Raw genomic sequence first — 14,226 nt, forward strand, 5'->3', positions numbered from 1 at the left:
TGCATAATTAATTTTTAATAGAAATTTAATAAGTACCTATATTATTGTGATGCACATCAAGGCCTTTGTCATGTGTAGGATTTGTGCCTTCATCATCATGAGTAAGATCTATGTTAGGAGTAGAAGGCTGTAGTGAAATGTCATGCACACATTGATATCATTGTTTGAAATTTACATCAAATAGATTATTTCTCATGTAGTTCTAAATTTATTTTATTATTCATTAGCCCTATTTACCTATGTGTGAAACAGTGCACCATAATCTTCTACATCTCTTTGGCCACTGGAATCTGTGCGATGGTGAGCAACCACTACATTATAGCCTTGCTTGAAGCCAATTTGTTTGTCCTCTTCTGTGGGTGCTAGAATAAATTTAATGACCTGCATTTTTTTCATAATATCATCAATATTGAATGTATTTCTTATTTGAAATTTTATATTAAAAAATTCATATAAAATTTCATTTACTTATATTTACAAGGAATGAGTGAATTTTCATATATCCACCAAAGCCAAGATGGTGATGACCAATGCTCTCTTTCCTAGCTTGTGTAGCCTTTGATATGTCCTATGCCTTGTATATGTAAACTTTGAAATATATTAGAAATATATTAGATTATATAAATATGCATATCACTAATTTGTGTTGGAGTTGATGAAATCCAACTCTGAAGATGCCCAAGATCACCTGCATGTAATAACCTATCCAAGGGAAGCCAAGGAAGGAAGAGCGTGGAGCAAGGGAAAAACATTAAATGGATATGAGAGAGAAAAATATATTGCAACACAAGAAAATATATATTTACAATATGTAAAAATGAGATTAAATATAATGAGAGAGCTCAAATATAAGGAGCTCAAGGAATCTCCTAGAACAAGCTAGAAGACGCTAGGAGATAAGGTTGACAACTAAGCATACATCCACATGAGGTGGAAAGTCCTCGAACAAGGTAAGAGGATAAGTATGACTTAGGAGAGAGAAAACTCTCGTATTGTCAACAACTTATAACAAACTCCTAGACTACAACTAATAAATAAATGCATTTACCTAAGGAAGCTTAAGTAAATAGAATAAATAATTAATAATTAATTAATTATTTACTCTAACACCCCCCTGTTGAGATAATGGGCATTGCACACATTGCATAATATTGTTATTTTATTATTTTATTTTATTATGTAATGTTGCATCTAGATGGACTGCAAAGATTCCCATGGAATATTCTTGATGAGTTGTATTGTAACATTGTAAAAATATTTTATGTAATTATTTAATATTGGGAAAAAGAATTAAATGCCCAATATTAAATGTGGGGTCAGTAGGTTAGGTAGCACATGGTTTTAGCACATGGTTTATGTAATACCACTTGGTGGTTTTGTGGGACTTGCTACTATATAAGCAGCCACAAGGGTAGTTGTTATAGAGAGAGAAAGAGTGACAAGGAGAAGCAAAAGGCAAGAGTCGAGTGGGACAAGGCTTGACAGGTTAGCCAAAGGAGCATTTGTGAAGGTTGAAAGCATGGCATGGGATGTGTGGATTCATGCTTGTTCACATAGTTTGCTCGGTTGTGGCTATGGCCATGAAGGCTTCCATGGTTGTATGGCAATGGTATTTTTGCTAAATAATACATGATGATGGATGCTTTTGGAGGCTGGGTTTTTTTTCCTCGATGAGGGTTTCCCAGGGTATATCTTGTGTCACATTTTGTGGGTATGTTGTCTATTCTCTTGCATGTGGATTTTAATTTCATGTTTATTTTAGATCTATTATGGGTTATGTGGAAATGGTTATATTCTTTGTTGCCAAGTTTCCTTACAAGTGGTATCAAAGTTATGGTTTTATTATTGTAACCCTAGATTGAATCCATGGGAATGCATGAGAGGATAAAAGAAAGGGCAAGATATATGAATGATTTATTGCAAATCTGAGGGTTTTGGGTTTGCTGTTATGATGGGATGTTAAAATATTTGGGCATGTGAAATTGTTGGACCAATATATTTTTTTGGATGTTTCATTTAAATGAGGGTTTTGGGGGGTAGCTTGCAGAAATGACCTCCTGAGTAAAAACAGACCTCACCATTGGATCCGGGTCGACATTTCCATAAAATTTGATATATAATATGCCCTAGTTTGGCCATGTTCAGAGGAAATAAAAAAGTTTTTTGGTTTCAGCCCATGATGGCCGTCAAATTTAATCCCGTCGGAATTTTCGTCACTGAAAAAATTAAAAATGAAAAATCGTACTGAAAATGGTAAAAAGACTGTCTTAGTAAAATGGCCATAACTTTCTCTCAGAATATCGGATTTCAGAGTTCTTATAGGCGTTGGAAAGCTAATTCAGAGCACTACAACATGGAATAGGTTTGGTTCTGTGATTTTAAAATTTTTCAGGTATTCAGAGCCCTAAAGTCAGATGTTTTTTATTTTAAGCGCAGATTAGGGCATAACTTGGGCATACGAAGTCGGATTTTGGACTTTGAGTAGTCAACAAAAAGCTATTGGAGAGCTCTACACATTGGTTTAGATTTGGTGCAGGTTTGGCATGATTTATTTGGTGATATATTGATCTGAATAGTTTATAAGTATATTTTGACTATGGTAACATTGTGAGTTTATGGCATTGGAAATTTAAGATTTGATGTCATTGTATACTCAGTTCATATTTTAGATTGGTCTCATGATGATATGGTTATCAATGTTTGGATATGCATGATGACTTGTTGGGTCTACAAGTTGTGCAGTGTTGTAAGCAGTCTATACTTACAGGTTGCATTTATAGTTTGGTTATGGGTTGTCTTTGCCCATTGATCTTTCATTATTGATACATATTCAAATTGGTGGCTTGGTTTTGGGTTGTCTATGCCCTAAGTCACATGATTTTATCTTCATGTAGAAGGGATGAGATGTTGTTACCAGGTGCAGTCATGGTAGAGGATTGTGGTTGACTATGCTGACAGGTTGGACATATTGAGAGCCAGATGCTCGGTTCATGGATGTGATCATGGTGTCATGGATTTTGGCATGACATGATTGCTTATACAGGTACATCCTTCATGTTCATTAGCTTGGATTTTTTGATTTGGTTAGGGTGGTACATCTTCTTGGTAGAGGATCATGGTTATTTGGTTTCTTTTGAGGAGCTCATGATGTACACTTTGAGTTCTTTGATGGTTTGAGGCCTTGGTTGATTATCATGGTTAGAAGATGGTTTTTTCATCATTATGTCATGGATAGCTTGGATACATAGTTTAGTGGGAGCTTGTGACAGTGATGGGGTGACAGTGCAGGATTAGTTCCTGGTTTGGTTTGAATCTTCAAGTAGGAGATGGATTTTATGATGCCATAGGTGACTTGGTACCATGGTTGAGTGGGAGTTGTTGGCATTGATATATTTATTGAGTGTTTGCAGATGTTGGAGGTTTGTCTTAGATCCTGTTGCTGCAGAAGCGTCTTTGACATTTGCATGGTGCACTTGTTATCTTCATGGTGTATGAAGATGGTTAGATCTTGAGGACTCATGGAGTTCTTGTTTATCTTCATGGTGTATGGAGATGGTTCTTCATGGTGTGTGGATATGGTTGCATCTTGAGGACTCACAGGGTTCTTGGCAAACGTGTGGTTTATGCTTTTATTTGGCATGTTATCCTTGGTATGAGGATGGTTTCATTATTATGTCATGGTATACTCTTGATACGTGTTTAGAGTTGTGACATGTTATGGTATGTTCATATGGAGCATGTTATCTCTTTAGTTGAGATGGTAAGATCATGTTGTCATGTTTATGTTCCTGAGGCCATGGTTGGAACTTTGACATTGATCTTGGTTTAGTTTCTTGGTATTGAGTACACTGATCATAAGTTGGATACTTCATGATATTGCTATGTTGCATTTGGAGTTGGCATGGATTGATTGGTTACATGTGCTCATGGATACTTAGAGACGGTGGTGATGCTGATTTCTCTTGGATTAGAGAAGTATTTGTTGGGACGGTTGATGGTTTCAACAGGAAGTCTGAGGGGCAGTCACCTAATATGGACTTGAGAGGAGATTGTTCTTAGATGAGTCTTGGTTGGAGACTTGGGTATCTTGATGAGCATTCTCATTCCCCACTCTTGGTCTACTCGGTGGTTTGCTACTTGAGAGGTATAGCCCATTGTTTCTCTCAGTTGCATTATATTTATGCTTGTCTTTCATGGATATGGATCTTGAGCTATGGTACATGAGTTAGTTCTGGAGGGTTCATTTGAGAGATGATTTAGCATTGGTTATCTCCATGTGCATATGGTGTTATTCTGGTTGAGTTTGGGAGATGGTTTTATTGGGCATATTCCTTGGATTAGAATGGTTATTCCTTGGTTTAGGAATGGTTTTATGAGTTTGATCTTCTTGTGAGAGGCTTACATCCATGATTAGTTATATGGTATGGTTTGGGTGTTGTTGAGGCTTCTTATTGGGGTTTTATGGAGGAGATCATACTTGCACAGTTTACATCTAGAGGTGTGTGTAGAAGGACATGATACAGGTTATGATTTGCATGGTTTCTTTGGTCTTGGTTATCTTCTTGGATGTTCAGTTTTGCCTACATTGGATTTGAGATTGGTTGGAGATTGTGATCACTGGTTTGTGCTCATGTATGTCATGTGAGAGATGACATGGTTATTACTTTATCTCTTTCCTCTGTTGGTTGTGGTGAACTTGGGAGAGCATTGGAGACTTTTTATGAGAGTTGCTCTTGCAGGATATTAGTTTATGTATTGTGGATGTCCTTGATACTACATGGATTCACTTCTTTGAGATGTGTTGAGTGGATTGGTTATAGATTTGACATTATCTTTTGCAATGGGAGCTTCTTGGTATATATGTGGTAGGTATTACTCTTGAGGCTTGTGATTACAGGTTGCAGATTGGATATGTCAGTGATATGAAATTAACTTGTTATACCTTTGAGGTATGGATAGTTGGATTGGTTTGGCACTTGTTGTGGGTGCTATTTCAGCTATGGATATTTTGACAACTACGGATACATGTGATTACCTTTGGATCAGGTTTTTTTTGTGCTTGGAATTTTAGTTGGTACAGGATTTTATGATCTTCTAATGCGACAGGTTGGGTGGCTTTCTCTTTGGATGGCTTCTATGTATGTCCAGTGGGAGTGGCATAATAGGAGGTGAGATCATTCATGTTCGAGATGCTGGATACTTTGATTTTTTTGCAGGTACCAAGATGGAGCACTTGGTGTATTTTGATCCATGATGGTGGATGTGTTGGGAGGGATTGTTCCCTTGTTCATTTATGTGGCAACGGATTCACCCTATGCAATGTATACAACAAGTGGGAGATTGTTGAGATAATGGGTGTTGCACACATTGCATAATATTGTTATTTTATTATTTTATTTTATTATGTAATGTTGCATCTAGATGGACTGCAAAGATTCCCATGGAATATTCTTGATGAGTTGTATTGTAACATTGTAAAAATATTTTATGTAATTATTTAATATTGGGAAAAAGAATTAAATGCCCAATATTAAATGTGGGGTCAGTAGGTTAGGTAGCACATGGTTTTAGCACATGGTTTATGTAATACCACTTGGTGGTTTTGTGGGACTTGCTACTATATAAGCAGCCACAAGGGTAGTTGTTGTAGAGAGAGAAAGAGTGACAAGGAGAAGACAAAAGGCAAGAGTCGAGTGGGACAAGGCTTGACAAGTTAGCCAAAGGAGCATTTGTGAAGGTTGAAAGCACGGCATGGGATGTGTGGATTCATGCTTGTTCACATAGTTTGCTCGGTTGTGGCTATGGCCATGAAAGCTTCCATGGTTGTATGGCAATGGTATTTTTGCTGAATAATACATGATGATGGATGCTTTTGGAGGCTGGGTTTTTTTTCCTCGATGAGGGTTTCCTAGGGTATATCTTGTGTCACATTTTGTGGGTATGTTTTCTATTCTCTTGCATGTGGATTTTAATTTCATGTTTATTTTAGATCTATTATGGGTTATGTGGAAATGGTTATATTCTTTGTTGCCAAGTTTCCTTACCCCCCCCCCCCCCCCCCCACTTAAGTGCAACTTAGGGGAATGCCTTAAGCTCACAAAACTAAGATGAAAATGCAAGGATGGGTCTCAAAAACATGGCCATGTTAGGTACCCATGAACAATGCAAAGAAATGAAACCTCTGAAAATGGGGAAAGAGAGAAAACCACATGGGTAAGACCCTCCCCCAAAAAGAGGTAAGAACCTAGTGAAGAATTGAAGAAGCCTCCAACTAGGGGAATGTCCCATAAAATAGGAACAAGGAGTGATCATGAAGAGCATTACTGAAGCATGAAGAAGCCACAAAATTTGCCATCAAAAAGAAATTGCTGATTTGAAGAACCTCAATGGGAGAAAAAGGCATGAACTGAGCGTGTCTATATGGTAGATGATCCATCTCACCAAAATGCATAGGTAGCCAGCCACTACAATCACCTTGTATATAGGATCAACCATTGAATACATAGTTCACACTATCAAACCATCAAACCAATTATGTATTAGAACAATAGCATAACCCCCCCTTAATGCAAATGGGGTGAGATAAAAAGCAACTAAAAAGGTGGGCCAAAGTCTCCTACAAATGAACCAAGAATGATGAGAGAGTGAAAGAGGTACAAACACCCATAAAGACACAGTCAAACTAACTCTACATGGGGTTAATGTCCTGGAAGGGACATTCACTTGACAAAGGAAGATGGCACAAATATGGCAACTACTATCCCCCCATGGTGCTTTATGAAAATAGTGTAGGTACAACTATCTCAAAACAACATGCATGACCCCCGAAATGCAAGAGTGGCACTTTATCTCAGTGTGATACATAAAAGTGCTTCAAAATGATAGCTACAATGATCAAAACTAAAAACAAACTACAACAAAAAATAGTACAACCCAAAACAAAGGATCTCATACCAAGAAAATGATCCTTGAACTTGTAACACCCAAGATATCCACCATGGACCGAAAAAACCAAAATAATTATAGCAAGAGCATGGGGAAGAATGTGAAGGAAATGATAGCATTTCTAAAAAGTAGACAGAACCATCTTTCTAGAAATATAACATTTTCAAAAAATGGACATGGGATGTAAAAGATATGCATGTCAGAGTCAAAAACAAAACTTCAAAATTCAACTGAAAAAAAAAAAAAAAAACTACATCAAAACCTAAAAATACCTACACTAATGTCTCCATCTCAGAACCAACTTTTTGGCACTTCTTTCAAATTGGAAAAATACCTCTGTATGCTCAAGTTATGGCCAAAAAACTAAACGTAGGTCCAAAAGGACTTTAGAGATGTGCAAGAGGTGGATGATGTAGCACTAATGTCATGTTGATGTCAGCAAATCATAGGCTTAAAATTGATAGCCCAATAGTTGTCATAGCAAAAAAGAGGCCACATGGCATGCCACATGGTAGCCACATGGTAGAATGGTTGACATGGTAGGGGTGACATGGCAGTTCCATGTGGCACCCCCACACACTATCGAGTGGTTGCAAAAACACTAACTAGGCTAACATAGTGTACATCGAACTGCTGATGAAGCACTGAAGTTGAGCTAACAGGGCACGAGTAGAGGATGAGTGGTGCAACCTAAGCAGAGAGTTAGAGACGAGTAGTGAGCCAGTGGAAAACACTAGCGGAGGTTGTAGGAGAGTGGCGCAAGGGAGGCTAGCCGGTGATGGCGAGCTTATGGAGGTCTCGTGGTGGTGTGCCAACTTGAGGCTAAGCTTCAATTACACACGGGCGGCCCCGTAGTGGCCATTGGATGGTGTTGCAGTGGTGTGCTCTATTCTGAAAAAAAAATTTAATGCTGAATCATCTATACAACCATACAGAAAGCCCTGCAAGCAAAAAAATTTTGCCTCCCAGAGCTCTGTCTCAAAAATCAAAAAGTCTTATATGAATCCTAACTAAAAACAACCTTTCATATCCAATGGCAATGTATGTTTGGTCCCAATGTGTTCCAAAAATTTATTGTTCCCCTAATTTGAAAAAAAAATGCACAAACAAACTAGAGTTTTTGACTTCAAATCATGGCTTCAAAAAACTTTCAATGAAGCAATAGCAAGGAGGCTCTAATACCATGTTAGAGTTGATGAAATCCAACTCCAAAGATGCCCAAGATCACCTAAATACAATAACCTATCAAAGGGAAGCCAAGGAAGGAAGAGCATGGAGTAAGGGAAAAACCTTAAATGGACATGAGAGAGAAAAAGATATTGCAACACAAGAAAATATGTATTTACATTATGCAAAAATGAGATTAAATACAATGAGGGAGCTCAAATATAAGGAGCTCAAGGAATCTCCTAGAACAAGCTAAAAGAAGCTAGGAGATAAGGTTGACAACTAAGCATACATCCACATGAGGTGGAAAGTCCTCGAACAAGGTGAGAGGATATGTATGACTTAAGAGAGAACAAACTCCCGTATTTTCAACAATTTATAACAAACTCCTAGGCTATAGCTAATAAATAAATGCATTTACCTAAGTAAGCTTAAGTAAATAGAATAAATAATTAATAATTAATTAATTATTTACTCTAACAACCCCCCCCCCCCCCCCCCCCCCTTAAGTGCAACCTAGAGGAATGCCTTAAGCTCACAAAACTAAGATGAAAATGCAAGGATGGGTCCTAGCAATAGGGCCATGTTAGGTACCCATGAACAATGCAAAGAAATGCAACCTTTGAAAATAGGGAAAGAGAGAAAACCACATGGAAAAAACCTTCCCCAAAAAAGAGGTAAGAACCTAGTGAAGAATTGAAGAAGCCTCCAACTAGGGGAATGTCCCCTAAAATAGGAACAAGGAGTGATCATGAAGAGCATCACTGAAGCATGAAGAAGCTGCAAAATTTTCCATCAGAAAGAAACTACTGATTTGAAGAACTTCCATGGGATAAGAAGGCACGAATCGAGCGTTTCTATATGGTAGATGATCCATCTGACCAAAATGCATAGGTAGCTAGCCATTGCAATCACCTTGTATATAGGATCAACCATTGAATACATATTTCACAATATCAAACCATCAAACCAAGGATGCATTAGAACAATAGCATAACCCCCCCTTAATGTAGATGGGGTGAGATGATAAGAAACTAAAAAGGTGGGCCAAAGTCTCCTGCAAACAAACCAAGAATGATGAGAAAGGGAAAGAGGTACAAACACCCATAAAGACACGATCAAACTAACTCTACATGGGGCTAATATCATGGAAGGGACACTCACTTAACAAAGGAAGATGGCACAAATATGGCAACTACTATCCCCCCCATGGTGATTTATGAAAATAGTACAGGTACAACTATCTCAAAACAACATTCATGACCCGCAGAATGCAAGAGTGGCACTTTATTTCAATGTAATACATAAAAGTGCTTCAAAATGATAGCTACAATGATCCAAACTAAAAACAAGCTACAAAAAATCATATTACAGCCCAAAACAAAGGATCCCATACCAAGAAAATGATCCTTGGACTTGTAACACCCAAGATATCCATCATGGACTAAAAATTCCAAAATAATGATAAAAAGAGCATGGAGCAAAATCTAAAGGAAATGATAGCATTTCTAAAAAGTAGATAGAACCAGCTTTCCAAAAATATAACATTTTCAAAAAATGGACATGGGATGCGAAAGATATGCATGTCAGAGTCAAAAACACAACTTTAGAATTCAACTAAAAAAGGGAAACAAAACTACATCAAAACCCAAAAATACCTACACCAATGTCTCCGTCTCGGAACCAACTTTTTGGCACTTCTTTCAAATTGGAAAAAGACCTCTGTATGCTCAAGTTATGGCCAAAAAATTGAAGGTAGGTCCAAAAGGACCTTAGAGATGTGCAAGAGGTGGATGATGTAGTGCTAATTTCATGCTAATGTCAGTAAATCTTAAGCTTAAAATTGATAGCCGAGTAGCTGTTGCAACAAAAAAGAGGCCACGTGGCATGCCATGTGGCAAACTGGCTGACATGGTAGGGGTGACATGGTGGGTCAATGTGGCAAGGTTCCAAATGGCACCCAGGCCATGTGGCAATATTCCACGTGGCACCCAAGCCACATGGCATCCAAGCCATGTGGCATCCCCACACATTGTCGAGTGGCTACAAAAACACTAACTAGGCTGACATAGTGTACATTAAACTGTTGATGAAGTGCTAAAGTGGAGCTAACAAGGCACGAGTAGAGGATGAGTGGTGTGACCTGGGTAGAGAGTTACAGACAAGCGACAAGCCAGTGGAAAACATCTGTGAAGGTTGTAGGAGAGTGGCGCAAGTGAGGTTGGCGGGTGGCAGTGGGCTTATGGAGGTCCTGCAGTGGCATGCTGACTTCAGGCTGAGCACTGGTTGTGCACGAGAAGCCCTACAGTGGCCATTAGGTACTATCGTAGCAGTGTGCTCTATGTTGAAAAAAAAAAATTTTATAAATGTCGAATCATTTGTACAACTATATAAAAAGCCCTGCAAGGAAAAAAAAATTGCCTCCTAGAGCTCTGTCTCCAAAATTGAAAATTTTTATATGAATCCTAATTGCAAACGGCCTTCCAAATCCAATTGTAGCATCCATTTGGGCCTAATGTGCTCCAAAAATTTGTTGTTCCTCCAATTTAAAGAAAAATGCACAAACAAATTAGGGTTTGTGACTTCAAATCACGGCTTCAAAAAACCTTCAATGAAGTAGCAGCAAGGAGGCTCTGAAACCATGTTGAAGTTGATGAAATCCAACTTTGAAGACACCCAAGATCACCTACATGCAATAACCTATCAAAGGGAAGCCAAGGAAAGAAGAGTGTGGAGCAAGGGAAAAACCTTAAATGGACATGAGAGAGAAAAAGATATTGCAACGCAAGAAAATATGTATTTACAATATGCAAAAATGAGATTAAATACAATGAGAGAGCTCGAATATAAGGAGCTCAAGGAATCTCCTAGAACAAGCTAGAAGATGCTAGGAGATAAGGTTGACAACCAAGCATACATCCACATGAGGTGGAAAGTCCTCGAACAAGGTAAGAGGATAAGTATGACTTAGGAGAGAAAAAACTCCTGTATTGTCAACAACTTATAAAAAACTCCTAGACTACAACTAATAAATAAATGCATTTACCTAAGTAAGCTTAAGTAAATAGAATAAATAATTAATAATTAATTAATTAATTAATTTAACAATTTGTGCATAATTACATTAATACTACCACATACCTATTTTTGTCTTGTGGTGGGTTAATTCCCTTATCTTAGTCTTATCTCTTTTGCATCTTCAATGATTTCATTCCACTCCAGCTTTGGAACCATAAGAGGATGCTCACACTTTGGGTTGAACTTTAGAGCCCTTATGTATTGTTCTCTCATAGTTTTTAGATGTTTGCAAGCTTTTTTAATAATTTGAACTCTATTCAAAATATTTTGACCAAAGAGCTCCTCCATAGTTTTTATGAGTTGATATTTTAATTCAGGGCCTTACTCATTTCAGCTTTTAACAAAAGAAAAATTGATAGATAAACAATTAGTTCAAGCTATGTACCTTGGCTATATTACAAAAATGGATGAATAGAAAAATATAGCAACTAACTATATCAAGCTACGTACATTTTATGTAACATGGGCCCAAATATTTTAAATGTTAAATCATATTTTAAAGTTTCATAAAAAAGACCATCTATTGCAAAATCATCACAAGATCATTAGTCAAAATGAGTTATGAATAAGTAAACTATAATTACACTCTAAATAATTACATTTTTAAAGTACCTAGAAGCTTAAGAAATTTCAAGGGAATCATATCTTTCTTATCCATCAATAATGATGCCTCCAACGATCTAGTAGAAGTAACATGAGTTGCTCTAGGAAAGGCTGGTAAGTTATCACTAGTACTAGTTTCTATTCTATCATCATGAGAATGTGTACCTATCCCTACACAAAGTTAACCTATGTTATACTATACTAAAATGATCAAGAAAGTACAAATCAAATCATATTTAACTCATAACTAAATGTTGCAAAATGAGGATTTACCAGCTTTAGTTACAACAGGTGTGGATGTTTGCATGCTCCTTGTTACTAATCCTATAGTCTACAATCTTGGAGTGTTGGCCAGCCTTGTGGAAGAAGGTGTATGTACATATCACCAAAACTTGAAAAATAATCATATATATATATATATATATATATATATATATATATATATATATATATATATATATAAAATGTTTTTCCTTTTTAAAATATAGATTGTAAAAACATGATAATGGTAATATAAAATATTATGGTTCATGATCCATAAATTAGTATAAAATATAAAGCTTTATTGAACTATTTTCCTAACAAAAGATTCATTGTTGCTTGCTTCTAGACAACATTCTCTATAACAATTCATTTCTTGTGGCTTCTTTCTCTTCTGTTGAATTTGGATCCATCATAAGCCCAAGATGTTTAGATTGATGCTCTTGAGGCTCTTTTTATACATGGTTATAGGGTCACTACTATATGCGATGTCATCATTGCATAATACTATGGCAACCATATCAACAAGTATTTACTCTTGTGCAATATGTTATTTTCCCTTTTCCTAAGCATCAAATTGTGACAAAAACATCAGTAAAACATTTAAAACAAGTCCAAAAACTTGACAAAAATGGGTGGGTGCACCAATATGGTGTACAATTTAGTAGACACCACCAAAAAAAAACTAAAAATTTGAATAACCTAAAGGGTTATTCATAACCCAATCGGGTTATATGAAATTTTAAAAAGTGGCTAGGATTGGTTACCAAGCCTAGCAAAACTACATAAAAAACAAAACTTGATCAGGTTTTGAAACCTATAAGGTTTCTAGGATGAAAAATCTATTCAAAACCTAATCAAGTTTTGAAGAAATAAAAATAGGCTCCACTCCAGAAGCTATAACTTTCACATCTAGGCCCTGATTGACTCTATTTGAAATGTGTTAGAAATTTATTGAGGAGATCTAGAACATAATGCAACTAAAATAATAGTAGGAGATCAAGATTTTATTTTCCATTCATTACAATTGATCATGGTCTAAAATGATAAGTCATTATTTTCCAAACATGGAGTGAATAGGTAGGTAGGTAAGAGTATACTCACACACAAACTCACTCCCATAGCTCCATAATCATCTATCTCACTTCCTCCATATCTTTCTCACACACAACCTTACTCACTCATTTAATCACTAACTCCTAATCTCTCTCTCTCTCTCTCTCTCTCTCTCTCTCTCTCTCTCTCTCTCTCTCTCTCTCTCTCTCTCTCTCTCTCTCTCCCCCCTATCCCATTCTCTCCATATTTCTCACTCTCTCTACCCATGTCCAATTCCATCTCACTCTCTCTATTCTATCCCCTTTATCTCCCTCTCCATCTCTCTCGCACTCTCTCTTATCCTATCCCCTCTCTCTCTTATTATCCACTACTCTCTCTCTCTTTCCCCTAATCCCTACCCCTTCTCTCTCTCTCTCTCTCTCTCTCTCTCTCTCTCTCTCTCTCTCTCTCTCTCTCTCTCTCTCTCTCTCTCTCCCTAGCCTCTAACCCTTGAAATGGGAACATCACATGGAGAGAGTAGTGAATGGGAAGAGGGAGAGGGGATGGCATACAAGAGAGTGAGAGTGAGATGGGGGGAGAGAGAGAGAGAGAGAGTTATTTTTTTGATAGCCTTTCTATTTTTTGAGTTGTTATGAAAATATTTTGTGTTATTATCCCCCACTTCTAGCCATGTCTCCCTTAATTTATACCTCTAGAACAACTCCTCCTTAGCCAACACATCTTTTTATTATTGTAATAATGTCTTCCCTTCTAGGACTTGTGTCTCATTGATTCCTTTTTGCATCACTTCCTTATTGAAAGTTTGCATTTTTTCCTCCAAGCTTAATTTATCGTCAAATATATTTCCAAAGAATTTTGAGTTCCATTATTTTAACTTTCTTTCAATAATATTAAGCTTGCTAACTACTTGATACATCTTAGAGCCTAAAATTTTAGTATCCTTCCACTATTTCTTCATAAGATAAATATATTCTTCATTTTTAGCCACTTTTGTTCAAATTTAAAAGGGTAGTTACTAGGGCATTTATCTTCCAGAATCCTTATCTCTACAGGATAGTGATCCAAACCTAAAATAGGTTGAACTATAGTTTTAAATGTAATTGCTACTTTTGAGAG

The sequence above is a fragment of the Cupressus sempervirens genome, chromosome 5, assembly GCF_028749045.1.
Source record: "Cupressus sempervirens isolate cs-2001-9-10 chromosome 5, ASM2874904v1, whole genome shotgun sequence".
Taxonomy (NCBI): domain Eukaryota; kingdom Viridiplantae; phylum Streptophyta; class Pinopsida; order Cupressales; family Cupressaceae; genus Cupressus; species Cupressus sempervirens.